General features: G+C 41.5%; 1 long non-coding RNA gene across 1 annotated transcript in view; it reads left to right on the top strand.

Moving 5' to 3' along the window:
* The first annotated feature begins 3,458 nt into the window (after positions 1 to 3,458).
* The window catches only part of LOC137430594 (uncharacterized), a 17,132-nt gene continuing 9,208 nt past the window's right edge, over positions 3,459 to 11,382 (top strand). The window contains exon 1 of the long non-coding RNA XR_010985115.1: positions 3,459 to 3,538. This is a non-coding gene — a long non-coding RNA (uncharacterized LOC137430594). The remainder of the gene's footprint in view (positions 3,539 to 11,382) is intronic.

The following is an 11,382-nucleotide window of genomic DNA, read 5'->3' as shown; positions in this document are numbered from 1 at the left end:
TGGCGGTACGGCGGCTGACTCTCCACACTCCACCATTTTAATTCCAATTTCGTTCAGGCCGAACATATCGTCGAACCTGTCATATATCACAATCTGCATGCTCTACCTTTACATTTTTCATTCAGTGTGAAACAAACAAACCGATTGTTAAAACTAGGGTGTGCCCGTACGTGCGTGCCCGTACGTGCTAAAAATTTTGACACCACGTGTCAGAAACGACCACAGAATACGGAGCAAGAAAATATAGGCGAATGTGAGAGACCATAACTTGGGAAGCACAAATTCTCAATATTAAATTATTAACCTATCATCTTTAATAGAACTATAATAGACCAATTAAACTAACGGTTGTTTTTATTTTCTTGTTTTTGGCAAAGTTAACATCCAGAGAGGCTGTGTATAGGCCAATCCCCCCCCCCCCCCCTCTATTTACATGAAATGGTTTGGTCCATTCGCAAAGCCAAAGCGAACGGCTTGCGAGTACGGTGACCATACCTTGGGAACCACTTGTCCGATTAATTTCAAACCTTGAAAAGGCACATCCTCGGATCCCCAGCAATATACCTGGCAAGTTTCAAGTATATCGGACCGGTAGTTGTCGAGAAACAGCGGTCGCATACAGACAGACACACACACACACACACACACACACACACACACAGAGATTGCTGGAATTATATAGAGATGACCATCAAATATCGAAAGCATCGGCGTTACGGCTGTTCCAACAATACAGTACGTATAGGCCTTAGGCTTCATGCTTCACCTTCGGGCTGTTTAGACAAATTAAGCCCCGGTTTCTTAATACAGTAGTGTATCGTTTCAGGAGTATTGTTTTCGTAATAGTAATAATAATAATATAGTAAATATGACCATAACACTTTTATCCCAATGTCATGAATACAAAGTTAATGGATTGAAGCGGTGTATGATTCATGATCAATGATAAGTGGTGTATGGTTCATGAATCCTTGATAAGCAGTGTACCGTACAAACAGCCACGGAAGTAAGGAATTCACCTCGGTTTTTTGATAGCATGTTATTAACTCAACCCTTGTGGGGTATATAGATTACAGTAGATCTTCCCTTAGTTCTGTAAGTAAAACTTACCTCACGGATGTCGAGATTCCTCCAAATTTCTTTGTTTAATGTTATGAGCAGTATTAGCGACTGTTTGAAAAGCTAATCATATGTGTTTGTGCTTTATAATATTTTACAAGCCTGGATATGCCGCTGTTAGACTTTTGGTCTTGTTTTTTTTAAACACATTATGGGGGTTGTTTCTAAAAGTAGATTCCTCAACTGCAATCAATCCTTCACTTATTTCAGACTAGCAAGAGGAATTAGGTTTTTTTTTGGTACAACTTTCTTTTTATTTTAACACACGATATCTTCTGAAAGATCATGCATATCCAATAAAGACAAGCAAGTTTATACAACAGGACAGCAATCTCATCATTTAAAGTAAAGATACTCTGGAAATACATTGGAATATTCCAGAATAAACGATAATATCAAGGTGTTTCTATATAGTACTTATAACATAAATAATGAATTTTTCTACTCGTCCTAACTACAAAATTGCTATTTGGTGGTGTAGCGTTAGTCAATGGTACTCTCATCAACAAACCATCAATTCTTGGATTTGAGAAATGTGATAAGAGTGTGGAATGCACACAGGAGGGCGCACCATCCAAGCATATACTATCCTGAAGAGGATGGCCGGGCGATCTAAGAAATACGCAAATATGGTGGAAGTTTGATTCCTTCTCTCCCCCTCCCCCCCCCCCCCCCAAACTACTTTTCTTTTCTTTTTTGGGGGGGGGGGGGATACAAGATCGAGGCTCGTGTAAGAGCTAACATTGATCACAAAAAGACGAACTGACACATATAACATAAAACATATGATAAAGGGAGCGGGAGAACAAGATGGAGAGCAGGGACATTGGGAGATCTGTGGGATGGAGAGGGATTTGGGAGGGATATAATATTGTCTCCATTCATTTGTACCACAAATCACTTGCAATTTCCTTTTTCCCTGTGACTGTGCCACTCCTGATCCCTTGCAATTGCAGTATTATTGAAACTTCCACCAAGTACTGGAAACCCCCATCCCCAAGAGTACTAGGTACATTGAGTGTCTTTTAATGACAAGTATTAAACCTCCGACCCACCGCCGCGTTCAATTAATTATTGACCACTACACACAAATGGAATGCTTCAACCTAAGTGATTGTTTTTTTTTCCCCAAAGTGAAGGTTCCAGTATAAACATAAATTAAAACGTTCTTGAATGAACATGTATCATAGTAAAAATTGTAGTTTTCGTGTGTATAGGTACTGAAATGATTTGTATTATTTGCCTTATGAGAATTGAAGAATATAAATATGATGATATTGTGCCATACGGGGTAAGTATGCTGTACATGGCCACCGAGTAGTATTTTATTTTGTCGTCTGTTATTAATTTCTTCCAGACGAACAACTTGGGGCAGGCTGGATGTTACAATTTTTAAGGGACTTGCCCAAGACAGTTGAGGAGTTGGGAGAGAATTTAGTGAGATAATTAAGGCAGAAAAAGTAGCCAGAGTTCTGGTTTGAGACGTCAGGGAGTTGGCTCTTGGGCTTAGACTTTTTGGGGTAGTGGAGGGGAGTCGCAACCATCTTTCAGTGTTGGCAGTTGTTGAAGACAGCAAAGTACACTCAATCGTGCACGTTACCCAAATGTCATGTCAATGGTTTGGGTTATACGGCATTCATTTCCCTCTCAAATCTGCATTTTACATTTCGCCGATGCCATCGGAGCTTCTCTACAGCAAAAACTACCGTTTTAAATGCTGCTGATGCCCTTCTGGCTCTCCTGTTTGTGCTGAAACGGAAAAGCAAATACTGCATTGGAGACATCGGAAGGAACCAGAAAAAGTAAAGAGCAAAGATGGAGTCATAAGGAGGAACCTGGATAAGATTCGGGTTTCAGCTGCTACTCCTCTACCCTCAAATCCATCCGATGCAGTCAAGTGAACCTTCCAGAAAAATTTCTGCAAGAATTCACTTCTTGCCTATGAGACCATATACCACCACCAAAGGCTTGAACACCTTTAGGCTTCTCTCTCCTGTAATGGCCGTGCCATTTTGCACCCTCTTGGTATCCTCAGGGCTTCTCTGCCAGTGTGTATGGTATGGGGCGTTGCCAATGCAGCAGTTCTGCTTGGACCATTGGTTGCCAATGAACATCTCTCTCGCTCTATTTCCTGTTCCCAGTTCTCAATCATCTCCTCTCTCTCTCTCGGGCCTCATTTCTTTAGTAATTTTTTTTTTCCTTTTCACCCTTCCATCCCAATTCTTTATTTCCCCCTTGTTCTTTAGCTTCACCTGAAGGCCATCCAAGAGCTCTACATCTCTGGGCCACTGCAAACTGCCGCCCATAAATGCGTGATTATATATACGAGCAAGTTGCCGTATAGGATCCGCATAGGATTCTAAATGGGGTAGGAATGAAGGAAGTAAAAATGCAAATGGCGTCTTCTGTCATCGAGCCGGTGAGCTGGGAGCAACAACTCACATTTATTGCCACTTCTGATGCAATTCAAATGCTGTACTCGATTTATGTAGTTTTTTATACCTAAGGTCCATAATGAAAATTTGTATTGGTGTCAAATTAAAACCAGTGACCAATTGCAAATTAGTAGTAGGATCATTATCTTGTGCCCGTTAACTGAGCGTAGATTTAGACATGGAATCTGGCAAGATCAGCTCGTATGGCCGATTATTTTGTTTGAAGCCTCTACATCATACCACACAGTAAGGAAGTTTCACCCAAATTTATTAACAATAAATCCGTTTATAAACTAGAACGCCACTCAGTAGAGAGCATACCTCCGCCAGTTGAACAGTTTACGTTTTGTATCCTAGAGTAGACCAGAAAATCACAATACAGAATCACATTTAATCAAAATCATCCGTCCACAACTTTTTGAGATATCATGCTATCCATGTACATCTTGTTTGGCCCTATCACCCAATGGTGAAAAAAAAAAACCACCTTTAGAGGCCATTTTTCCCCGCAAAGCGGGAGTTGGACTTTTTCGGGGACCGTGGTTGTTGTTGTTTTTTGGTCCCCTTTTTGAAGCAATGTTTTATGGCCGGATGCCCTTCCTGCCACCAACCCTTTTTGTCGCCTTTTACGACAAGCAGGGAATTACCAGTGAACTGGTACTCAATTAGCCGACCTCGGAAGGATGACAGGCTGAGTCAACCCCCCTGGTGTTAATTCAGCGATCGACCGGGATTACGAACCCAGGATCCTAGGATCCTAAGCTGGCACCCTAGCCGCTAGCCCAACACCAGGCTGGTGAAGGATCACCCAATGATTATCACCCAATGGTGAAGAATCACTTTAAAATTCTACTAGCCGGATCCGGATCTTCACCAAAATTGAATTTATTCTTCCTTGTCACACACCCAACTGGTCCACCAAGTTTCGTCCAAATCCGTCCATAAATTTTTGAGATATCCTGCTATGTATCGTTTTTGGCCCAATCTCCCAATGGTGAAGAATCACTTAAAAATTCTACTAGCCGGATCCGAATCCGGATCTTCACCAAAATTGAATCGCTTCTTCCTTGTCACATACGCTACATCCCTGCCAATATTCGTCCGAATCTGTCCACAACGTTTTGAGATATCTTGTTCACAAACAATCAGACAGACAAACAGACATGGGGTGAAAACATAACCTCCATCCATAATAAAGGATGGTAAATAAAGGATGGCATAATGCATCAGTTTACAAAAACATAAACACTAAAAACCCCACATAAAATCTAAGGCTCCAAAAACTTGATGGGATGGCCAAGCAAAATTACTTATGTACGTAAATAAATTGACAAAACCTGGAAGGTAAAGCTCTCAGATGATGGTGGATAAACAAAGGAGATTGCCAAAAACAATGAAAGATGTTCCCAGCAAATGAACCTTTGCACAAACGTTGGGAGTGAAAGCCTCTGGGGTTTAGGGTGACTCGCATAAAGGCAGGCCAGAGGTGATACATTTGGGACATAATGACTCTCACTGCAGCCTGTTTCCAGTGGGGTAATATCAGCCGACCTTCACAGGTCGCCCCACCTTCACAGGTCGCCCCGCCTTCACAGGTCGCCCTGCCTTCATAAGTCGCACCGCCTTCACAGGTCGCCCCGCCATCATAAGTCGCCCCGCCTTCACAGGTAGCCCCACCTTCATAAGTCGCCCGCCTTCACAGGTCGCCCCGCCTTCATAAGTCGCCCCGCCTTCACAGGTCGCCCCGCCTTCACAGGTCGCCCTGCCTTCATAAGTCGCCCCGCCTTCACAGGTAGCCCCACCTTCATAAGTCGCCCGCCTTCACAGGTCGCCCTGCCTTCATAAGTCGCCCCGCCTTCAAAGGTCGCCCCGCCTTCACAGGTCGCCCCGCCTTCATAAGTCACCCCGCATTCACAGGACGTCCCGCCTTCACAGGACGCCCCGCCTTCATAAGTCGCCCCGCCTTCACAGGTTGCCCCGCCTTCTCACAACTTATCCCTCTCAGTAACAGTTAACAACCACTTAACTCAAATTACATGATAAATCTTTAGCAGGTTATACATGTTGCAATGCAGAAAGCATATGCGTTTATCATTGCTGCATAAATACAAATCCTATAGAAGTATCTAAAACCTTCCCTCACAAATAAAAGGATGCTTTATATGGCTATTGTTACGTTTATGGGGGGTAGGCAATGAAACACCTTAGTCCAGGTAAAATTGTATAGGTAGTGTGCTCCAACTGTCGTGATGAAGAAGAACTCCCATGTACCATAAGTAGGGATCCGTTTAGACCGGATGTCGTGTAAGAGTGTATCATTGTCCCCATGACGACGGGTGGGGTTATGTTAATTAGTTGGGGATTAAGGGTAATTAATCCCCTGTATGTAATCACCTCTGTGATTTCTCCTCTGTTCCTTATGACACACACCACACCAGCCATGCACGCCACACCTAAAATAAACATTATAAAATAAAAGTACCGGAAACAGGACATTGAACAATAATGTTGGCGCCACCACCTGCCACATCGCAACATCAAGCAGGCAGGTCCGCGAGGCCATGCCCTGAAGAGCAGTGATTTGTCTGGTATTGTCGAGCGATGCGAGGGACCGGCTGATAGGAGCACGCACAGGGATCGTCGGATGACGGCTAATCCGTCCCCAGGGGTGTTTACCCTGGGAACACGACATTATATATGGGACTGAATCCATCCTGTATCGATGTCATTTTATATTTTGCTATAGATTTCATATTGATATTTTCATGAAGTATTATTAGCCCTCGTTGGACTTAGTTTGAAACAGGGGCTTATGGATTGGGTCTCGTCCGTCCGTTTGCGTGTGCAAAACTCGGAGATGTATGGACCGATTTTGTTCATACTTTGCACAAATACAATACATGACAGTATACATATGCACATCATTATGATTCGTAATGCAATTAAAGATGGCCGACTGACGGCCATTTTAGTTGTAAAAAAAAACCCCGATGTTGAACACATCCTCAACCATTTATTGGACGTTCATTTACCGATGTTGGTCAAACGTGGCACACAGAATAGGAATGATGGGTTACATATGCACGTCATTTTGTGTCGAGATCAGATCCAAGATGGCTGACTGGTGGCCATTTTGTTACTTAAACGTGTCAACCATTTCTCGGACATGCATGGACCGATTTTGTTCAAACTTGGCACAAAGACAATACATGAGAGTATATGTATGCAGAAGATTTTATTTTGTAATCTGTCCAAAGATGGCAGACTGACGGCCTTTAACTCCATACATTAAAATTAATAAAATAATGGGGGCTATGAAATTTTATGTCTTTTTACCCTCGCCTGAGGAGAGGGTATTGCATTTGAGTCAGTTTGTCTGTTTGTTACTTGCAAAATCGAAGATTTTTCAAGTATATTGGTCGGTTGCGTTTGTGGTTCTGTCTGTCTGTTTGTTACTTGCCGGAAAAGATTCTGGCAAGTATGTTGATCAGTTGGTTTGTCTGTCTGTTTGTCTGCCTGTGCGCAGCACTACGTCTACACCGTTGCACGTAGAATCACCAAACTTTACACACATATTTGTCTTGCCCTGGAATAGACTGTGCCCAATTGATGACGTCATCGGTCACGTGGTTCGGCCGCCATCTTGGAAAAACTGAAAACCTGTGCACCTCTATACCTCCAAAAGTGCGGAATAGAAAAAATTGAGACATGGCTCATTGTAAAGAACTCTCCATGGGAATAAAATATGTTAATGATGATGTCATAGGTGCCTACATTATGACGTCATAATTCGACAAGTACAAAACTTCATCCGATCAAGATGAAATTTCTTGAGCATAATCTAGGAATAAATTAGTTTAGATAATGATGACAAAATAGATGATAGTAACCAAATAATGATGACGTCATCGGTCACGTGGTTCGGCCGCCATATTTGTCCAAAATGGCCGATACAAAAAGTATATTTCGGCAAGTTCTCGGTCTCTGACCGATTTTTCATCCGTTTGTCTGTTTGTCTGTTTGTTTGCCACCGGCCTACAGGCCACAATTCTAAACCGATCGTCACGAAACTTCACCAAGCTGTATAGGTCGTCCCAATTGAGAAGCCTATTGTTTTTGGGGTCAAAAGGTCACAAGGTCAACATAGGCCAAAGGTCACCAACTTTGCCAAATTTCTAAAATCCTCAATTTTCATCCGATTGACTTGAAATTTGAAGAGGACTTGCATATCTCGTCACTGAATTCAACCACCAAGTATATTTGAGGTCAACATAGGCGAAAAGGTCAACATAGGCCAAGTTTTTGAAATCCTCAATTTTCATCTGATTGACTTGAAAATTGAACAGCATTTGCACATTGAGTCAATAAATAGGAAAACCAGCTATTTTTGAGGTCAAAATGTCAAAGGTCATCTCAAGATCAACCTACCAAAATCATTTTTCATCTGAAAAATCGTCTCTTTTCTTCCTGTTGACCAGATCTTTGATCAAGATTGTCAATTTTAATCTTGACGAAATGGACAATTTGCTGTTTCAATGGAAGAAAAATTCTTGGGGGTGGGGGGTGGATTTTGCAAGTGTCGTGCTCCGCATGACGTCTTCTTGTTTGTCTGTTTGTTTGTCTGTTTGTTTGTTTGTCCACACAGAATAAATACGATTTTAGCTGCAAATGTGATGTCATTATTTGGACCTCAACTCACCCTGGATAAAAATGTCATCATTGTGACCTCAACTCACCCTGGATAAAAATGTCATCATTGTGACCTCAACTCACCATGGATAAAAATGTCATTATTGTGACCTCAACTCACCCTGGATTAAAATGTCATTTTGTGACCTCAACTCACCCTGGCTAAAAATGTCATTATTGTGACCTCAACTTACCCTGAATAAAAATGTCATTATTGTGACCTCAACTCACCCTGGCTAAAAATGTCATTATTGTGACCTCAACTCACCATGGCTATAAAAATGTCATCATTGTGACGTCAACTCACCATGGCTAAAAAAATGTCATCATTGGGACCTCAACTCACCCTGGATAAAAATGTCATCATTGTGACCTCAACTCACCATGGCTATAAAAATGTCATCATTGTGACCTCAACTCACCATGGCTATAAAAATGTCATCATTGTGACCTCAACTCACCCTGGATAAAAATGTCATCATTGTGACCTCAACTCACCCTGGATAAAAATGTCATCATTGTGACCTCAACTCACCATGGATAAAAATGTCATCATTGTCACCTCAACTCACCCTGGATAAAAATCATTATTGTGACCTCAACTCACCCTGGATAAAAATGTCATTATTGTGACCTCAACTCACCCTGGATAAAAATGTCATCATTGTCACCTCAACTCACCCTGGATAAAAATGTCATTATTGTGACCTCAACTCACCCTGGATAAAAATGTCATCATTGTGACCTCAACTCACCCTGGATAAAAATGTCATCATTGTGACCTCAACCCACCATGGATAAAAATGTCATCATTGTCACCTCAACTCACCCTGGATAAAAATGTCATTATTATGACCTCAACTCACCCTGGATAAAAATGTCATCATTGTGACCTCAACTCACCATGGCTATAAAAATGTCATAATTGTGACCTCAACTCACCCTGGATAAAAATGTCATCATTGTCACCTCAACTCACCCTGGATAAAAATGTCATTATTGTGACCTCAACTCACCCTGGATAAAAATGTCATTATTGTGACCTCAACTCACCCTGGATAAAAATGTCATCATTGTGACCTCAACTCACCATGGCTATAAAAATGTCATCATTGTGACCTCAACTCACCCTGGATAAAAATGTCATCATTGTGACCTCAACTCACCCTGGATAAAAATGTCATCATTGTGACCTCAACTCACCATGGATAAAAATGTCATCATTGTCACCTCGACTCACCCTGGATAAAAATGTCATTATTGTGACCTCGACTCACCCTGGATAAAAATGTCATTATTGTGACCTCAACTCACCCTGGATAAAAATGTCATCATTGTGACCTCAACTCACCATGGCTATAAAAATGTCATCATTGTGACCTCAACTCACCCTGGATAAAAATGTCATCATTGTGACCTCAACTCACCCTGGATAAAAATGTCATCATTGTGACCTCAACTCACCCTGGATAAAAATGTCATCATTGTGACCTCAACTCACCATGGATAAAAATGTCATTATTGTGACCTCAACTCACCCTGGATTAAAATGTCATTATTGTGACCTCAACTCACCCTGGCTAAAAATGTCATTATTGTGACCTCAACTCACCCTGAATAAAAATGTCATTATTGTGACGTCAACTCAACATGGCTAAAAAAATGTCATCATTAGGACCTCAACTCACCCTGGCTAAAAATGTCATCATTGTGACCTCAACTCACCCTGGCTATAAAAATGTCATCATTGTGACCTCAACTCACCCTGGATAAAAATGTCATCATTGTGACCTCAACTCACCCTGGATAAAAATGTCATCATTGTGACCTCAACTCACCATGGCTATAAAAATGTCATCATTGTGACCTCAACTCACTCTGGCTAAAAATGTCATTATTGTGACCTCAACTCACCCTGGATAAAAATGTCATCATTGTGACCTCAACTCACCATGGCTATAAAAATGTCATTATTGTGACCTCAACTCACCCTGGCTAAAAATGTCATTATTGTGACCTCAACTCACCCTGGCTAAAAATGTCATTATGGTGACCTCAACTCACCCTGGATAAAAATGTCATCATTGTGACCTCAACTCACCCTGGCTAAAAATGTCATCATTGTGACCTCAACTCACCCTGGATAAAAATGTCATCATTGTGACCTCAACTCACCATGGATAAAAATGTCATCATTGTGACCTCAACTCACCCTGGATTAAAATGTCATTATTGTGACCTCAACTCACCATGGCTATAAAAATGTCATTATTGTGACCTCAACTCACCCTGGCTAAAAATGTCATTATTGTGACCTCAACTCACCCTGGCTAAAAATGTCATTATGGTGACCTCAACTCACCCTGGATAAAAATGTCATCATTGTGACCTCAACTCACCCTGGCTAAAAATGTCATTATTGTGACCTCAACTCACCCTGGATAAAAATGTCATCATTGTGACCTCAACTCACCCTGGATAAAAATGTCATCATTGTGACCTCAACTCACCCTGGAGAAAAATGTCATCATTGTGACCTCAACTCACCGTGGCTATAAAAATGTCATTGTGACCTCAACTCACCATGGCTATAAAAATGTCATCATTGTGACCTCAACTCACCCTGGCTAAAAATGTCATTATTGTGACCTCAACTCACCCGAGCTAAAAATGTCATTATTGTGACCTCAAGTCACCATGGCTATAAAAATGTCATTATTGTGACCTCAACTCACCCTGGATAAAAATGTCATCATTGTGACCTCAACTCACCATGGCTATAAAAATTTCATCATTGTGACCTCAACTCACCCTGGATTAAAATGTCATCATTGTGACCTCAACTCACCATGGCTATAAAAATGTCATTGTGACCTCAACTCACCATGGCTATAAAAATGTCATCATTGTGACCTCAACTCACCCGGGCTAAAAATGTCATTATTGTGACCTCAACTCACCCGGGCTAAAAATGTCATTATTGTGACCTCAACTCACCCGGGCTAAAAATGTCATTATTGTGACCTCAACTCACCCGGGCTAAAAATGTCATCACTGTTACGTATGGATGTAGTTTGCGATGAAAGTTGGTTTATGTCCAAAAGGTTTTGGTCATTTTTCACTCCAAACTGAACTCAAA

Source organism: Myxine glutinosa, chromosome 7, assembly GCF_964187855.1.
Source record: "Myxine glutinosa chromosome 7, kmMyxGlut1.1, whole genome shotgun sequence".
In the NCBI taxonomy this organism is placed as follows: Eukaryota; Metazoa; Chordata; class Myxini; order Myxiniformes; family Myxinidae; genus Myxine; species Myxine glutinosa.
Note: the sequence above shows the minus strand (reverse complement) of the source record. Positions and strands in the feature narration are given on the sequence as shown.